The sequence below is a fragment of the Polyergus mexicanus genome, unplaced genomic scaffold (assembly GCF_030449975.1).
Source record: "Polyergus mexicanus isolate NDT 795.1 unplaced genomic scaffold, iyPolMexi1.0 SCAF_27, whole genome shotgun sequence".
In the NCBI taxonomy this organism is placed as follows: Eukaryota; Metazoa; Arthropoda; class Insecta; order Hymenoptera; family Formicidae; genus Polyergus; species Polyergus mexicanus.
In genome coordinates this window covers 963332-983925 of record NW_027223347.1, presented here as the reverse complement: position 1 = coordinate 983925, position 20594 = coordinate 963332, and the positions used below count along the sequence as shown (strand labels likewise).

Below are 20594 nucleotides of genomic sequence, written 5' to 3'. Positions count from 1 at the left end.
ATCCAATTGAAGTTATGAACTAAACGCATAATGAGCTTGGAGGTAGCACACTCCGAGACCCCAAGTAAGTATTATTATATTATCATAAGCGGCTCTTCGTCGCACGGAGTCGAGGACTCCATCGTCCATCCTCGAAAGTCATCCCCGACCCCTCGGCTAACTAATTTCATTCCGCAAGTCTTTAATTAGTATTCGTCACGAGGCGTCCAAACTTTTTCACTAGACGAGGGCTTGCAAACTCGACCTACCCGGATTGTTCACCCGTATTTGCATAGGCCAAATTCGCAGAAAGTACTTTCTTGCTAGCCACCTTTACGCGGTTAATATTCCTCGACGAACGTACCCTAAATTTCTCATAAGCGAAAATAACGATCTCGAAAAAATCCATCTTCTTCGTCTTCTTCCCCGCCGTAAACATTCAACGCTTGTGACTCTTTCGGAATGTATAATAAATATATTGTATGTTGCTGCGATTAAAAACGCGACCACGTGTGGAGAAGTAATTTTAATTTATAACTTTTACTCTCTTCTCTAACTTTGTTACCAAATCTATATCTGAGCTTTCGCAATAAAATCCTGCATTTCGCTCAGTTTGCTCTGCATTTTAATGTGCATTTTAGCGCCTCGTTTTCTATAACCAGCACGTAATTTAAAAATTTATTTTTATTTCGACCTTCAAGCTCTTGCGCAATATTGAGATTTAGAAATTCGTGATAAAAGAAAATTTCTAATTAGGTTAATATCTATACCTCTTTTAATTAAATTAGTATAGAAGACGAAAGAATATCTCTCGATTATCTTATTACGCGAATAAATCTACTTTCAATTAAAGCAATAAAATTATACATACACATAAAAAACGTGCTCGTAAATCGCTTAAACATTTCCATATATTTGTAAGATAATTGCATAAACGTAAGTAAATATTCTGTATCAAAAATATCTGATTTGATCCTCTCTTGACCTCAGCTTCATTTTTTCCAGCAATCACCATCTACGATTTTAATAATCTAAAAAAACTTGAATATTATCTAATTACGTTAATATTTCTATCAATCTAGGCTTTACGAATATAAAATATTTAAAAATCTTTCGATGCATATACTTCTTTAAAAATATTAAAATAATTATCTATTTAAAACTTTCTACTCCCTATAACGCGTTTAAAACTCTTTTCATTTTAATTACTTTTTAATTAGTTTTAATCAAAACTTATAATTTTTTTAATGAGTAGTTTACGTATATCAAGTAAAGAAATATTATATCAAGTACGTTTACCCACGTGAAAATATATAAAATCTTATTGGCGAACTTACGAGTTCTAACAAAAGTCTCAAGCTTCGAGTGAATAACTTGGCACGCTTCAGGCAAATTCTTGCATCATATCGATAGCCAATCGTGCTCAACTGAGTACATGTACTGAAGTATATTCGCGACATCGATTTACACACTTCAAAGTCATCATTTTGTATAATATCGCCTACCTGCGCCGTAGCATCGAATAGTAACTTTTTGCAACTGCTTCACAAAAGTTAACAACATGCAAAGTGGCATAACCGGTTACAATACATATCCAATTCTGTATATAAAAAAAAAACATTTTTAAATCTTAAAACGAAATAATTGATAGATAAATCTGTGATGCTTTAAAGAGTACAAAAAGAGAGTACAAAGAAAATGTTATTTAATTTGTTTAATGTATGTGTATATATATATACTCTCAATTACATATTTTTAATAATTAGTCAACATTCTTGAGCATATGTATCAACTTATATATTTAAACTCCGAGCAATCTTTTATTTAATATGAAACTTTTTGATGCAATGTAGCGATAACTTGCAATATATTTTCTCGATGCAAGTTGATAAAAATATAATATAAATTTGATTACAATATATTACTCTTGACAAGTTACTACATTAAAGAACGCGATTTTTTGAGGGTTATTAATGTACTTTGCGTGAAATTTTTCGCAAAAGGACCTTTGCGCCAATAGTATGCACCTACAACCTAAAAATCTTAGATAAAAGAACTTCATATTTTCTGGAAAAAAGATTCTTGCAAAGAAGACGCATATATCCATAAGCACGACATAACATTATGACGTAGAAAAATATCTCGAAGACATTCCTCAAAATTATAACGAATCATTTCTTCAAATAAAAAAAACTACAACTGAGTAAAGAACATGTTGTATCCCTTATTATTCCGAAGTAAAATCATACTCTGATGGCATGAAAAGTATTTTATGAATATTTTTCTAAATAATTATGAAGTAATGTGAATAATACTTTTAAAACAAGAAATACACACACAATGTCATACGTTACATTAACACTTTTTGATTTTATCTAAAAGAAATAAATAACTTTTTAATTTCTGACTAATAAATTACTATAATCAGTATATATATTATCAATATTTTTATTTAAACATCTCACAAAAATTTTGTATATATCTCTTTTTAAACTACAAAAATATTTCTTCTTTATTGTACGATGTATTGCAAACTACGCGTTCTTTATATACCGCGAGGGTAAAAAAACCATTAATGTAAAGATTATAACGCGACAAAACCACATTTAATTAAACAAGCCTCTTTTTCGTGCATCATATTTTATGACGAATATCAAGCGACGCGTATACAATTTACCATGGATACAATTTACCGTAATACATACCGGAATATGAAGCGAACAATGCATGAACTTGCCCATCTGCGATAAAATATGATATCAAAAGCTTAGAAGGGCAAATAAGTTTGAGCGAGGGATAAAAGAAAAACAACGCCGCGGAAAATATCGGGAGGCATGAAGCCTATTGCACTACAATGCACCCACGGCGAAACGCATTCAAAGAAAACAGAAGTCCCGAGTTCAAGTTTATCGGCTAGCGTTTTACTCGGTTGAATTACACGGTGAAGTTTATATGGCATCGTACTTTTCTACACTTCACTTCGATATCTTTCCAACAACATCTCAGTTGGTTGTGCCAACTCTCATCCGCAAACCCAAAACGCGATGCACCATAACCACTGTACCAAAGCTGATCTGCATACGCGAAAGGACGAAACGAGATGACAGCGACTGTGTATTAAAGCTTGGATTATATAATATATACTTCGACAAACATCGACAAGGCAGCTATCGCGCGAATAAACAAACGAAATCGGCACGATTCATTTTGCATCGTACGCGCGAATATGGACACGATACGTTAGGAAGAGGACTGCTCGAGTTTCTATGATATTTACCTTGTAAACGAGAAACAAAGTACAGTAGCAAGAATCTAGTGTGGGTCTAATATCAATTCTTGATTATAATATCATAGATGAAAACGAAAAAATTAAAAGTAAGTTAGAGAACAGTTGGATCGAGCCAGCATTTAATTTGACTGAGTCCCAAAGTTATCCGGCAACTAGGCCAATATTTTATAGCCATGGCAATTAGATAATTTTGCGGTCAGGCAAAAATATGATTGCTGGCGTGTGAAAGGACAAACTTGGGCGCGGGTTAATGTCGAAAGTTTGTATCGCCGCCGACGTCGGACCGTACGTAGTCAAACCTTGCAAAGGCACCAAACGAAACGATGACGTACATATATTATTTTAGCGACATGATATATCACGATAAATGTGATATTCGTATACAAATCGAATGAATTTTATATTTTCATAAATTTATTTCCGCGTAAAATTTTCGCGCTCCAACAACAGAAAATTGTCATTTATTTTCGTTGTCAAAAAATGTTTAAAAAAAAAAAAAAGAAAAAAATTCATGTCTCTCTCTTATTTTTCTCACTTCAATTATTCTCTCAAACATATTTACTATGCTGCAGAAATATTTATTTTATAAAGATACGCGTTGCGACATATCCTAAAAAAGATACGGATAATTACAAAGTGAGACATATATAGAAGAAATACATTAGGATTTCGTGCATCAATGCAAAATTCTCATATTTCATAAAATCTAATTATATCGCGCGCGCGTACACCACAGTATATTTTATTACCAAAGTCTCAGTAAATAAGAGCCAAACACGAAATGTATATTAATGTGCGTAGCCATTTTCTATGATTACTACCTGTCCCCATTATTAAATAACACAAAATACACGCACCGTGCATAATCCGTAAAATAAATGCACGGCTTGTACATTTCAATAGTACATTAGAGATCACTTTATACATTGCAATATAATATAATTAATAAGAGAAATAAAATAAAAAAACGTGCCGATTAATTTTTCGCCAGTCATATAATGTATATCTGAATATAATTCAAAGCATAAAAAAACAATTTTGTTTACGTTCATTAAATGTATACGGGGAAAAAGAATGTTGTTATCGAATAAAATAAATATCTGAATTAATAGAAAATAGTATTATGAACACACACACACGCGCGCGCTACGTAAAATAAACTCGATATTACAAATGCAATTTCCAATATAATATGTGTTAATTCGAAATATATATATATATATAATGCCATTATAATTTCTATGACACAATAATTTATAATCTCATTTGTACTTATGCATTGTAAACGCTTCACTAACATTCAAATATATGCTACGTAATGAAGAATACAAATAAAGATATGAAACAAAATGGAATTCTCTAATAATCCAAGCATCCTCAATTTCACTTCAACACGATCAGATTTTACAAATGTCCCCCAGTGTGTCAGCGCATAAAATTTTCGTTTGCGTATATAAGAGAAAGACGGAAATGCATTCTCGTTTAAATGAGATACTTAATAATATACAGCCAAGTTATAGAATGAAATGGAGATTCGCATAATAATTATGCGCATCGATATATCGCGTTACGCCGCCTAAATATTCATCTGATATTCATATCTCATTATTTGAAACGTTGTCAAAGCGATAGCACGGAACCGTCAGTGTGTCACGTAATTGCTAGAAAATTAAGAGTATGAAAATTACATGTATCGTATCGAACGGCAATCTTAACAACATCGGAAGACTAGTCCGTCAGGAGTGACGACGTGCAGGCATCGAATAAGCAGCGCAATCCGTTTGCGTGGGTTAAATGTGGAGTCGCGTTGCATGAAAACGCACGACACGCTTATCGACGCTAAAGTATGCGCAAGTGTGCTCCGTGCTAGATCGTGGGAGATCGCGATGCATTCTCCGACATCGCGATGCAGCAACGCGAGCCATACGCGTGCCGTTGGTCGACGCTATGGATTGTCTACTTGCAAGTGGTCGTCCCGCAGTTAAGGCCGCCAAGAGAGTCGAGAAGTCGGCCGGCCTCTTTAAATTCACCCTTCAACCTATATCGCCATACGGCCTTAAACGCGGGTGCTTCTTATCGCATCGCGGACCTTAACGCGTTGCCGCTCGTCGGGCTTCTATTACATGGCCGTTGTCGGTGCTTTTCCCATGATCGAGGGAAGCCGAGAATTTAGACGGAAATCTTCAACAACTCGTCGAGTCCTCGTAGAAGTGCTCGACTATGCTCCGTATTAAATTACACGGTGATCTTAAACTCTCGCTCGGCTTAGAGTAGGATAGACTGTCGGACGGGTGAGTACGTGTGGCTTTTGGTTATAGACACGAAAAAATCTTGCCTCTCGGGCAAACGCTTGCGCATCCCAAGATTAAAGATGATGAAAAACTATTATAGAGAGAGAAAGAGAAAATTGCTTTAAAGCAATATAACTTTATTTTATGCAGCACGGCGTAATATCTAATTGTAAGGGAAAACAAAAATCGGACGATTCCCTTTAATTGCCAAATACGAGACAATGTCCCCCGCGGCGAATCTTTTTATCAATTATCAGAGAATGGGAAACGAGCGCGCGCCCTCGTGACAGCGTATGCCATCGACTGATATCCCATTGGTTAGCTCTTTGTCAAACTGTCACGGTTTGATGAAGCTACGCAAAATCAAAGACCAATTTGATTTCAATTAAAGGTGTCCCGCTTTCGTGATTTTCTCCGCAATCTATCTTGTCCGCGCGATCCATCCCGTATGATCTACAACTGCATCCAGCAAGAGCCAGCAAGATCCAATATGATCGCTGGCATGGCCGCGCACGTTAAAATCGTTAACTACCGATAATTACTTTTATAGCTCAAGGGTCGAGTCAAATACTCTTCTCTTTTCTCCCCTAGGCGGTACGCCCTGTTAAGTATACATCGCTGTATACATTTAAACATATGTATACGCACCACTACTAAACCTGATAAAACGTCAACGAACGAAACTACCGACCAACAAGCATCCGATACGTTACGCGCGTCCTCTTCCGCCTATCCTACTCTCTTCTCTTGTATATCCTTTCCCCGTGTATTTTCCAACCATCCATCCTCGCTTTAGGCTGTAGAGAGTAGAGGTTTCTGCTTGTTGCATCGACGGCTAGCCGTTCGGTTGTTCCGACCAGAGTTTTTGATTGGCTGCCCGTATCACAACAGCCCGCGGCTAAACGTACATCGAAGCAGCATGAATAGTAAATTGGTTGGAATTGCCGCGGAACGGGAAGTTTATATCCCTTAGGAAACGAGCCACAGGACGCGTCTACCTGGCGTTTCAAAGCATTATCGCACTCTTTGCGATCTACGCGTGCAATGCGGACGTATCTTTCCTGCACGAACGGAGAACGGAGAGTGCAATCGGCTTTGATATCAAACCGGTAACGTGATTAGTATCATGTCGTCCGGGATTATCCATCAAACTTCAGATAACGTAATTTGTAGAGTCTGAAGACACCTTGACATAACCGTAACGTCATGGAAACGGATCTTATTTCATCGTATTTCATGAATATGCTTGGTAATAACTAAACGTATATAGACTGGCAAATTTGATCATGCCCGACTGTGATCATAATTGATTTGAAAGATTTGAGTGTCATGATGTATCAAATCAGAGCAAATTTTATAGACGAGAAAGAAATGCCGTTAATTAAAAATGAAATTTTATATTACTCTCTCTCTCTCTGCAATTTTCGAGCTTTATATATATATATATACATCGAGATTTCCTAATATATTACATTTAAAAAGGATATAGTACTTTGTCGTTAACAACATGATTTAAAATAGTAAAACTCTATCACAATTGATTTTATAAATAAGAATCGATGTAAATTAATAATCGCATAAAAATATGGATTAATAACCACATGTGAAATTTAATCGGCTTGAAGATTTAGCCATTATTGCCTTAAGCCTTTCATTTCACATTAATAAACATGATGTTCCATAATCAATTTGTAAATTGTTACACATTTTGAATGTATGACTATAGATCGTCCAACTAAACAGAGCATATTCATGATGTATCCCCATTGTCATATATGAGCTGTATACAGATATATATATATATATATATGTATACATATATTCCAAATATATTGTGCGTCTTGCGATATGGATGTGTGTGGCATATAACATAAACACATAATATCACATTATTATAATATTATGATATTGAACATCGATCGTCATTGCAATTAAAGGTTACGAGTGCCAGCATCTATTCCTTGATTTAAATAATCATATATGCAATATCGTAATTTATGATTTTCTCAAATTACTAATAGAGTCCAAATCATGAGAGAAAAATGCTATATAATTAATTAATATTATACATTGCAAAAATATACATTGCAACTCTTGGCCTATTTCTCTTTGGCAAGATTATTATATATGTTAAATCGATTTTTTGATATTGCTCGCACGATTTAACTAATCGGAGGACAAAGATGCCCACAGCGCTTGCGAGCCTCTTGAACAAATGAGCAGCAATTTCTTTCTGCCCCAGTATCTCCCAGGGTCATTCTGACTTCCTGACTCGATAATGCGGCGAGATGTGAAACTTTTGGACAGAATACGAAATCCGCGCGTGATGCGAATTAAGAGCGCAGCCATTTGGAATACGACGTGAAGTCACTAGAGAAAAATGCGATATATCCTATAAAAATTAATCCAGGATAGACAGCGTAACCACTTGTATCATATACTTTCGTACTACAAATTGAGGGAAATTGGAGGCATTGTTATCTACAATTGATCCCGAACGAAGTTGAGACCCTTAGCATTGGTTTAAAGCTTCAACCTTTTTTCGCATTTTGTTCTTTCCCATCTTTCGCTTTACTATTTCACGAAAAAAAATTTTGAAAGATAGAAAAATGTAAATAGAAAAAACGCGATACTAATTATCATTGATAATAGATACACTAATTGATTTTAATTATATATATATATATATATATATATATATTAACTGCTTGCTTTATATTAGAAAATCAACAATCTTTAATAATATCTCAAAAAGAAAATTAAGTATTTAAAAAATTTTAAATTTGATCCATAATGTTAAAAATAAAATACATTGTGTAAATAATTAATAAGATTATTTTTTCCATCAAAGGGAGTTAAAGAAATAATTTTCCTAATTATATATAAGAATTATATACTTTATATATGTTTTCTCTAAATTTTACAACTATAGCATTAAGCTTGCAATTGTAACGATTACTTATCGATCGCAAAACATTAAAAGTCGACGAAAACGACTTGTATTTTTCATTGTCATTATAATTGCACCGAGTTCCTACTCAGTGACCCGTTTCGAAAGAGGTAATGTTCCAAGCCAGACTGTGATGTTACACTGAATCTCGTAAGTATTGTTCTGAGAAGTACCCACACTTGCGAGATGTATTTCGCGCATCTCCTCTTAGCTATGTGTACCATTTGGTCGTTAAAACACTTGATCTCTTTTTCCTATTGCATGTCCGCAATTCAGAGCTATTGGGAACAATCTGCTGTATTGATCATCCATGTGTTCCGAATTTCACTTAAGTAATGAGAATGCTATTTGAGAAAATATGAACTTTTAATTTGGAATAAATATTAGTGCAAATATAATGCACGTTATAATACGATTTCGAACCGTACGGTTGAGCCACGTTTAGCACAGTAACCCGAAATATATACGAAAATTAATATCTATGATTTTCTTGGAAATACTAATGGCAATTTTAAATATGAGAGATCTTTCGTTTAAATGTTGCACTTAATTAATTACATTAATATGTCTATATAGATATTGACGTAAAAAAAAAAAATACAAATTGTATAAGTTTTTTAAAGAATCTTTTTAAAAGTAAGATAAGAAATGTAAAAGAAAGAAAAAATATATACTTTTATCATTATTTAGATTAAAATATATATAACATAAAATTGGTTATTTTGCTTATAAAATCGATACGTACGATACGTGGCCTTAAATAATGTTGTGCGTAATTACAATGCGCGATAAAAAATGGATTGCATGTTTTTTCATGAATTGTCCATTTGTTTTACTAGAATATTAAACATATTTCAATATTATTTTTAAATAGCATGCTGTGTTATGCCATAACATACTTGATACATAGAGACTTATTTGAAACGTTGATTGTGTTTTTTAAATCAATATTTTAAATATTTAATTAATTAAATATACATACCAAAATATGTAAACAGCAAGTAATATATATATATATATATATATATATATATATATATATATATATATATATATGCTCAATTTAAGACGTTTCTGTAAAACTATACGTTACTATAAAAGTTCGAATAACATGTTGTGCAATTAAAATAGAAGTTTGGAATAGAAAAAAAAAATTTTTTATACGTCGACATTTATACCGATAGACAGTAAACGATAGTAGAGTGACGGTACCGTGCTAAAATTAGATTTCCGTAGTCCGAGATCGATCGAGTTTACTCAAGAGACGGGTGTACGCATATGGCTGCTCTGCTTCAATCCCAAAAACTTTGACGATTATACAAATCGTGCCGATAAACCTACTTCGTCCTCGCGCAATTTCGCCTCCGGATTTCCGATGTAAATCGGCGCTCGTTTGTCCTCGCGACGACATCTACTTCAGAACGATTCGGCCAATCAAGATCATACATCACTTTCAAAAGGCACAAATGCATGAAGCGAGCGTGTTTTTACATATGAATCGACCAGGGAAAATTATTACGACAAACACACGTGAAATATAGCATTATGACAAAGCGCAAATTGTGGAAGGGCAAACAAAAAGGGAGACAGCTGCTCCGGATTAAAAAATTATATGCACTAATATCAAGACCAAAGCTAAAGATGTGTAAGCTTGTGTCAACATTTCTGTGGTATAACAAAATTTATTATGCTCAATACAAAAACAATGTTGTCCAATATCTGTCTTGTGTAGAAAATGGACACGTTACATAAGACATACTATCGCACATAAATAAGAGAAAGAAAATCTAAGGCAAATCTCATATATCTCTTTTCTTGTTTATAAGTCATAAACAACGACGTGAAATAATTGATTAGATGAATCAGATGCTAGTATACCGGAATTCAAAACCATTTCAGCATTTTTTTCCATATATATATATCCGCTGTAGTAAAGTCACCGTATAGACTAGACTATCCAGCTCACGTAAAACAGCCGCAATTTCGCGGCCATTTAATCGTGAAAGTGGTCGAAAGTAAATGATGATGGCAGACAAGCGCGGGGGCGGATAAGGTGGTGATTTTAGAAAGGGATGAGCGACGTAGGTGCGAGAACCCGCGTGGAAAGATAGATTGCCGGAGAAACCGAGCGCACGGGAAAAAGAGCGGGAAAGAGACTCAATGTTTGTAGTAGTAACTTGTGAGTAGTTGCCGTGCGAGTCACCGCTGCAACCACTAACCCAACCCCCGAGTCCTCAACCAAGCAATCACTGCTATCAGCACTTCGGAACCGGGACCGATCTAACAGTAATACACTCACCCGGACTAACGTGTTTTTGCGAACATCTCGCCGATGCCGTTTCCAGATTCGTATGCCGACGAAGGATATGACAATTGCGCAATACACACAAACATACATTCGCGGTAGAATACGCCTCACCGACTCGAAAAATTTGCGCGCGATTTTACACGTGTATTTCGTTTACGCGAGTCTGCGAATATTCGGCTACAGCGCTTCTTTCTTCTCTGTCCATTTCATCTTGCGTCGATGTGACCATAAAATCACGTTATTATAAAATCGATCGTGATAATTAAAATTTCTTTATTTATTTCCTATAACCCAGTTTCGTAACCCAGTTTATAAAGAAAAATTATCGACAAGGTCTGTATCATTACAAACTTTTCCAGATTTGTCACTTCAGAACCTGATAAGATAATCGCGATAGGAATTTCTCACGTACGCGAACTCGCTCGCGCGTAATTGCCTCTCATCTTTCGATAATCTCCTCTGTTACACGAAGTATGCGTAATTGGAAGCAATAATCGGGATTGTACAAATTTTTACGAACGGTCACAATAGAGTACGAACGCGAATCCGTTCACCGCGCTGACCGGTAGTAAAATAATAGCGACAGCATCGTATTTAAAAGCTCAACGTATAATTAGCCGCGCACACGAAATGAAATTCCTGAGGGCTGCCGCCTGCTACGAACGTACTCCACGGTTTGGCGAGATCAGGTTCAAAAACGGGAGAGGTGCCGAACACGTCGGGTGTATAAGGTCGAGGACGAATGGAGTTGAGGGGCAGAAGGGGTTGGTTGGCGAAGGATCGGTGATAACGCTGGCGGCGGCGGCAGCGGCGGGGGATGCAGCCTGCGGAGGGCTCGCAGAGATGCGGATCGAAGGTAATATAGGCACACAGGCGAAAGGCGAACGAAGGTGCAGAGAGAGGATTGGTTTTCCCGTTTCGGCGAAGCGGGAGACCATTTCGTCGTCGAGTGCGGAACGCTGTTGAACACCCCCGTGGCTCTTTAAACGCTCGGATCAGTTTCTCTCTCGCCCCGGATCTCGTTCTGTTTCTATCCTCGTCTCCCTGTGTCTTTTTTTTTGCTCTCTCTCTCTCTCTCTCCGTCTCCCTGTCTTTTTCTATCTCTATTTCTATTCCTTTTTCACATTCGGCTTAATCTGAAACGGCTCACCTTCGCGCATTACCTTCAGCTTATCTTCGATTGTGTTCTTTGCACCATTTATACATCCAGTCCTCAATCCTTGCAAAAAACTCACGTGGCAGATTATCGAGACGGTTCTCCCCTAATACGATAATTTGCGACTGATTGATCCAACAGGAAAGTAATTTACAAAAAAGCACGTAATGAAAAGATGCAAAATTTTGTATCTCTTATTCGCGCTTATACGTATATAATTAATGCATATATGAAAAAAATTTAATAAAATTGTTGACTCAACTAATTGTCATATATTAAGCGTTATATAAGTGTTATCACGGTCGCAAAACCGCTTTCATCTTCGATAACATATATCGCAGTTACGATATGACGGCGGTTTATCTAGATATCAGGACTATGTACATTCCGCGCTTCCAAGTGCACGCTTCCACGGATGAACGATAACGTAAACCGCGATTTATACGCATATGTACCTATGAAGTTCTGAAAATATTTAGCGATAAAATAACCACTGGAACAAATTGATTCGAATCAAACGGCATTATCGCAGAAACCAAGAATGGCTAAATACACAAGTGTACGTATTGGATACCTTTACGGAGGCCGCTAATTTATTAGCGCAAGTCAGAGAAGGGTGAAAGCTCGAATTTATGCCGCGACTACAAATCTTGGCTTGGCCCAAGTCGGAGAGAACGGGCTTGCAAATCGGAACCGAGTAAAGCGCAAAGCACTAGGCTAGACTCAATTCTAGAGACTCGAGCACCGGATATCACATTGATTGATTGCGATGAAAACATTTCGATTAGAAATCCATAATTCGTCGCGGTAACTAAAATTTCATCTTTGATTTGTTTTTGTATACTTCCTTTCCATTAAGCTTTTGTTAAGATCTACAAGTTGCATATTATTAAAAAATATAACAATCACGAGCAGAATTATGGAACGCATTCTAAAAAAAAAAAAAAGAAAAGAAATATTCTCTCTCGACTACTATTTTTAATATTTGTGATCATATTGTAATTTATTCCAACGTAAATCAATCCGATAGAATATTATTTTAAATTAAAGGATAAAATATAGAGCAAAAGCAATTAGAATATCTATGCTATCGATAATGCTTTTTAATTTTCATATCAAAATATAATTAAGATTGTTATTAGTTACAATCTTAATCTAACAGAATTGATAATCTAAAACAAAACTTGGATAATTTTCATTAATTATATTGCTTAAATTATACAGTAACGCAAATGAAAATTTATATGGTTAATAGAGATAGCGAGCCGACTGTATGTACAACAATTTTGATAGAGATATAGGAAGTACGAAACAAGAGTCATAAATAATAACCGAGTAACCCTTTCGCATAGATTTGGATGCAGCTCAAACTTCGGTGCGAGTATGGGGTTTGAGGTAAGGCTTTTCCTCGGAACGAAACCGCCTATCCCAAGATTATACGGAAACTTTAACGGCCACGGTTACTCAGCCTTCTTAGCAAAGTATGGCAGCCGTGGTTTAGCTCGCAGGTTTATTAGTCCCGATAATGTCCCTGCAGAGAACACACGCGTCTGTGTTTACTGTTAGGGTCTACTTGAAGGTATGGGCTCTAAGGCGGTATATGCGCTTACAACAAATGTATTTGCATTATGCATCTGCGTCTACGTGTGAAACTTGGATTTGTACGAATCTATGCTATATTCGTATCTTCGAACATGAGAAACTTGATTCTAGCTTTAATTGTGCATGATCTGAGTAATTTATTTGAGAGACTCTTAAGATTTAACTTCTTTATGTAAATATATTTTTAATATAATTCCAGACTAATATATAGTATGTATTCGTAAACAATTTAAAATAAAAATAATAATTCATTAATTACATTCTTTCTTAAATATTTAACATATATTATATAATCATTTATATATAGCTTTTATATATATATAATTCATATAGAATTTATATAAAATTAAATTTATACATAATTTAATTTAATTCAACAATCCCCATTATTGATTAAAATATAGATAGAATATAGATCTCATTTGATTTCAGTATTCTGATAATTTACAAAATATTTTGTAATGTGTGCACATAAATTCGAGAATTAACCTAATTAAGAGCTTAACTTAATTAAATCTTAACTGAAATGTGATTTCATTATAACACTGTACGCTATAAGTAGATAGTAAAAGTTATAACTTACGGTTATAACTTACATGCAATCTCATCGTGTGCGTCAATATACGGCTATACTATCCATAAAAAACGCATCGTACAGTTTATAGTGTAATCTTGAGAGATAGGAGAAACTGGTCAAGAAATACCTAGTTTTTGTCATTATGAGGAGATCCATTAAATTGTCGTTAGTGCCGTAGCGGCATAAGGATGTACAAACTATCGTCACAATGGTAAGCAAGTGGAGTAAGAAGAAAGGGGGGAATATCTATTCAAACGTAAACCTTATTTTACGTAGCACATTTGTACAAAGCCCTCATGATCGAAAGCATTTGTTCCGCCATTCTTCACGCGCCTTATTGTATCGCGAATTTACGCTTGACTAATACTTGTATCGAATTCTCTGACGTACGAAATCTAACGCCAACTTGGCCAGACTCATTTATCATTAAACGAGATTCTCACAAAATCTCTCAATATTTTTTCTAACAATCCTACTGTTATAAAACCATTTGAAAAATTAAACACATATAGTTTAGATTTAGGAACATTGTTTTAATATGCTTTATATAGGAACAAAAGAATCTCTGATTATTTAAACTGATTATTGATATATGCTTAAATTAAAAATTATTGCATAAAAAATTGTTTACTACGATTTATGAAACTTTGATAACAATCACCCGCAACTGTAAGAAATGTTGCAAATAATTTTTGCGACATACATAATTAATATTGTGGGAGTACATTCCATACAAATCGTCGTTACGTTATTTTTTTTGCGTGTATCGTTTTAACACGGATATTTTGCAGGAGGATGATACGTCAGGAGTTAAGGCCAATAGCAAAGAAAAGAGAAAAAGAGAAAGAGAGAGGTGGTGTGAACATAGACAAGTGTGTAAGTGTACCACAATCAAAGCAAGCTAGCTACAAACGTTATCTAATTTACCCTTTATTAAAAATATATTTTTCGTACTTTTTTCTTACTTCTTACCTCTTTTTGAATAATTATACTTCGCAACCTTTCTCAAATACCTTTAACATTATTATTATATATCTATCTATGTTGTATTTATTACTATTATAATTATTAATCATGCTCTTATCTCTTTCCATTTTCACTCTTCATACTTGTATACATTATTGCGTGGAGAAAAAGCACTGCTATATATATATATATATATATATATATATATATATATATATATATATATATCATTGTAGCTGTAAAATATTACGATACATCAACCGGGAATATACATATGTAAAATAACTGCCACTTCGGCATTAATTACGCGTTGATTTAGAGTAATATTTTATCGCTTCTATATATTTTTCTTCATATACGTACAGCCGTTCTCTCTTTCGTTCACATTTTTCAAACATTTTTTATTGCATTAATGAGCGCTTAAAATAAAACAGTAATAATGTATAACATCAAATATATCACGCATCTAAATAAATTTCATAATTTATATTATTCATAAAAAAATAAGTATCATAAAATTATACGAGAAAGAGATTATATATGCATCGATGTACCTTGTTTTATAGAATGTTAGACTTTACATCTTTACATTTCTATTCGTGTTTCATTGTGGAAAATATTTTCTGTTTTTTTTTTATTTTTTTTATTTTTTTTTTAAATCACGAGCGAGTGAACTGCTGTTTTATAGTACGACTAGTGGTATTAAACTAAATTGGTAGACTTGTGTCATGGTCTTTTATGTACGTACATACATGTATACCGAGTGCGCACCTCGGAACGTATGCACGTACATATGTATATGCGTATGTAGTGACGTCGTTCCAATCTCGTTAAAGTATTTTTTTATGTCGTAACGTTTTATAATACAATTTGTATACATTGGCTTTAATATGCATGCTCGTATACTTCCCCTTATTTAAAAAGTCTTATCGGACCTAAAATATTCTATTGTAAATTGAAAAGAATATTAAAGGTATACGAATATATGACAAAGAGAAGTACAGCGGGAAGAGAATAAGAGGGGAATTGTACAGTGAGCAAGGTAAAAGACAATCGAATCTTCCTTCACTCTTTTCATTCTATTTTTCATATTTCTCATTATTTAATTTTCCATTCTTGTCGATATTTTTACGTAATTTGGTTATTATCATTGGAGAGAATCAGTGCTCGGATTCTTATAAGAGAAATGGAGTTGGTGATTGTATGCACAGCGTTTCTCCATCAAATTTTATCCATGATATCCCATTCATACTTCGCATACTTCGCATTTCATTACTCTTCTGTACTACATACATTCTTTCTTAATACATGTGCACTTTTATACACTGTGCACTGTATTTCATTCAATACTTTCCCTACTATATTTTCCGCTAATATTACTACTTTTTTTAAGAAGACTAATTTTTAATTAAAATTATTTTTACATATAATTCAAAATTATATATATATATAGGCAACTAACATATTAATCAACACGCAAACGTAATTCAATAATGTAATTTACATCGATATAAAAAAATAATAAATATATCTGTACATGAGAAATCAATTAAATTCATTTATCAAAATTAGATTTTTATCGAATTTGTAGATTTTTACGAACCGTGTACTTCGCCCTTTTCTTGCAACTTTTCCAAAAATTTAATCTCGATGAAAACACATGCACTTAGCAGTAGTTTAAATGGCTCTTTGAACTACAAATAATGTAACAACAATCTAAATAGAAATCAAGCAAAGTATTTGAGAAACAGAAATCAAGAAGTGTCGTCATTTCGTTCGGTTCGCTTTGATTTACATAAACGACTAGAAAGTTACAAATGCAGCATCAGTCCAAGCATTGATTATTCAAATATCTACGGATGTTGGAGAATAAGAAAAAGGAGAACGACTACGAGGACAGCCAGTGTCCACTTAGTGCTCGCTACCATGAATTTAGTCGGGACGAATATTGGCGCGCTACTTGGGTGACCAGTGCCAACGAAACTTCAAGTACCCGCGTTATTTAAGGGGATACGAGATACGTACATTCGAGTTCTATCGTCGACCACTAGAGATTCCATCCGCCATAAAACGGAGAAAAGTGGAAACTTCCCTTTCGAGAGAAGGAGAGAGCAAGGAGATATTGCAGAGGTCTAAAGCCGCCCCGTTCGTCCTTTTTTTCCCTTCCTCACTTCAATGTTCCGCACCCCTTTCCCTTTTTTTTTTTTTTTTTTTTTTTATTTAAGGTCGGAACTAGCGCGTCCGGATTCCAGCGCGGTGGGTAGAAAATTTCGAGTTTACCCCCGAATTTCTTGTTGATCTTTCATCTCCCGGCTCTCGGGAGCGGCGAGTTATCGGAAATTCAGTGAAGTAAAAAGTTACTAGATTCGTGCGATAAATCTAGTTATTCGATCGCCAAGTGGTTCTCGCTAGATAAGAATAAAGTTTCGCAGAAATACGTCAGAACTGCCGTTGACCCGACATATAGAACTTTGATTTAGGCACGTTTGCGTAATCAGCTGCTTAATGAGCCGAATCTAGAACTACAGGCTATTTCCATAATGGCGGATCTTCGACCAGGCACGTCCGAAGGATCATAAATCACAAACCATTTTCGAAGAGGGGCAGAACTAGTGAATTTAGATATTTTTTTGCCGACACAAATTCTTGTTCGATCTGGAATACCGTGATATATGGATCGTTCGTCGATAAAAGTTTAGAGGAAATTTCTACAGAATTTTTAGTCGCTGTAATATCGTCGCTACTGCGCTGGTATATGCTCGATACTTGAAAGTAGTTACTTATTTTTATTGCCGCGCGTAAACTGACACGTAATTTCTGCAAGCGCAGCTCTCGAAAATGTCGAACTTTAAACATATCGGTTGTATGTGAAATTGCGACTATAATACGTTGGTAAATAGCTTTCTCAAGACTGTGCAAGTCGTGCAATCACGTTAGGGTCAGAAACGTATTAAGACTTTAACTGTGTACGACGCATGAATCGACCACTTAAAACGGAAACGCCAAGAACGTCATGCCTGAGGGGTTAAATTGGAACATCGTACACTCAGTAGAATCAAATCAGTTTGGGTCGGCCATAGCCCAATTTCGAGAAGGTATATTTCGATTAAGGTACTAAGAATTTGCAAAGAGAAGGTAAAATCGCAAGTCATCAAATTATTTTGAGGATTATCATTTCTCAAGCTTTTGTTGCATTTTTGCATGAAAATTCTGATATTTATATCATAATTTTACTATCTGAAACTAGAATAAAGCCTCAAACTTTATCAAAAATGTTTTTTTTTTTCGTCAATAAATATTAAGTCATATATATATGTAGCTCATATCCTTTTTTATTACTTACGTTTTTTTTTAAATTTAGTATTTTAATATGTTAAAGCTTTCATTGATATGACTGGCAATTTTTAATTTAAGTTTTTTTATAACACTAATGAAAATTAAGATTTAAATAAATTAAAGAATGACATAATTACTTGTATATACAATATATATCTAATGATACTATAATATATATATCAATAACTTTATATATTAGATGACAGTATTCATTCTGTTCACATCCTAAATATGTCATATATGTCATATATGTCATATATAATATATAATATTGTATATATCATTTGTCATATATATTATATATCATGTTAGAATTAATCAAAAGCTCAATATGATAAATTTCGATAAAAATTATACAGTTATTCTTTTATCTAGTATCATTCTACGTCTGAATCAACTTGAGTTTTGCAATCTTTCTTTTATATCATTCTTTTTTCTTTCACGGAATTCCCGTACAAAAACCATCGCCATAGATCTACAACAGCTCTTCAATTTTTCAACTAGATATTCTTGATATAACCGCTTCAAAACGTCGGGAGCAATTCTTTTAACTGATCTCTGACATCTTAAATCTCGATATCTTTTCGCGCGTAAATCTCTGCGAAAACTGCGTCCATTGCGCAGACAAGTATTGATAGAAAAGCAGTGACAGCCTCTCGTGTCGCTTAAAATCCAATATGAAATTAATATTCTGCTGGAAATAATTTATTACTATTATTACATTTCTAAAAGAAGGATACGAATTATAGATCCCGCATCTTTTTAAAATACTGTGTCCTATATGTTTGTGGTCTGCATCTTTTTTACCGTGATATAAAATAAATTATTTTTAAAATAATTAATATAATAGTATATAATACGTTTAAAAATATTTATTCTGATTTTTCGATTGAATCAGTTTTACTTATCAAATTTACTTATCCGAGTTAAAATTTTATTTTCCGATACTTTGGTACAATTAATAAATAAAACATGAGAAATGAAGCGAGAATAAATAAATATTTTTAAAAGATTTAAACTTTTTTGATATTTCATAATCAATCTATGAAAATTTTATTTATTCATAATGAAAAATTTTGCATGTTCTGAGTAGGATTATAAAACTGCAACAGTTAGACAGATAGATCTATTTCTTTTTTGTATGATAATATGATTTATCTGCATATTTATTTGATATACAAAATGCTTGCTAATTTGAAAGTTTGTAAGATTCACAGTGTGATGTGTATAATCCTTAAGCAGAGTTATTTTAAATACAATAACAGTATACAGCGTAACTATGTGTTTAAGTGTGTTGATATAACATTTATACATATTTATTTGCAATAATTGGGAAACGATGGAAATTTTTTCAAGCTCTTTTTTGATAAAGAAATAATATCAGAACAATAGAGATTAATAAATTTATCAAATTAGCGGAAAACATATAAAAGTTTCTATATCCTTAATAAAATTGAAAAAAAACAATATTGTGGGATAATATACTAACGATCACAATATCAAGATAACAGAGACTGACTCGTTATATCTTATCGTTTATAATTCTCTTATTAATCTGCGAAACGATCGGCGATCAAAGACGGCAAAATCATTAAAAGTTTACAATCCGCAAGCGCCACAAGTACGGATATTTCAATCTTTTTCTTTTTACGAAATTCTATAACAAACAAAATTTTTTTTAAAGCCGACCATATATATATATATATATATATATATATATGGCAGCAACGGGCAAGTTGTGCCGACATTCCGGAGATACTGAGAATAACGTTCGCCAAGCAATAAAGAGATAATGCCGAGCTTTGAGAAAAGAAGAGAACGTCCCTCGGTAAGTTCTTAACGGGACGTTCTGCCGTTCTGAGAGAACCTTCTATCTCCGAACGAGGCAATTACAGGCCGTGGTTTACCGGTCGCGTTTACACCCGTAGCCTGCCTCCACCGTATAGGCTAAGCTCCACGGTACGATCGTAAACTTAGCTGACGGGGTTCAACCTCTTTGGCATCGGCGTTCGATATCTCAAGCAGCTCGGGCGTCCTGCTTCGACCACGTCGTGAAACCCGGTCGACCTCTTTCATAGTATCAGTAAAAGTAATGCCGAGGGACGAGCGGGGAGGAGGTAAAGGATACGTGAGAGATCTA

General features: G+C 34.3%; 1 protein-coding gene across 6 annotated transcripts in view; it reads left to right on the top strand.

Moving 5' to 3' along the window:
• Window positions 1-20594, top strand: part of LOC138943585 (nucleolysin TIAR) — a 408695-nt gene that overhangs the window by 359260 nt on the left and 28841 nt on the right. The window lies entirely within an intron of this gene.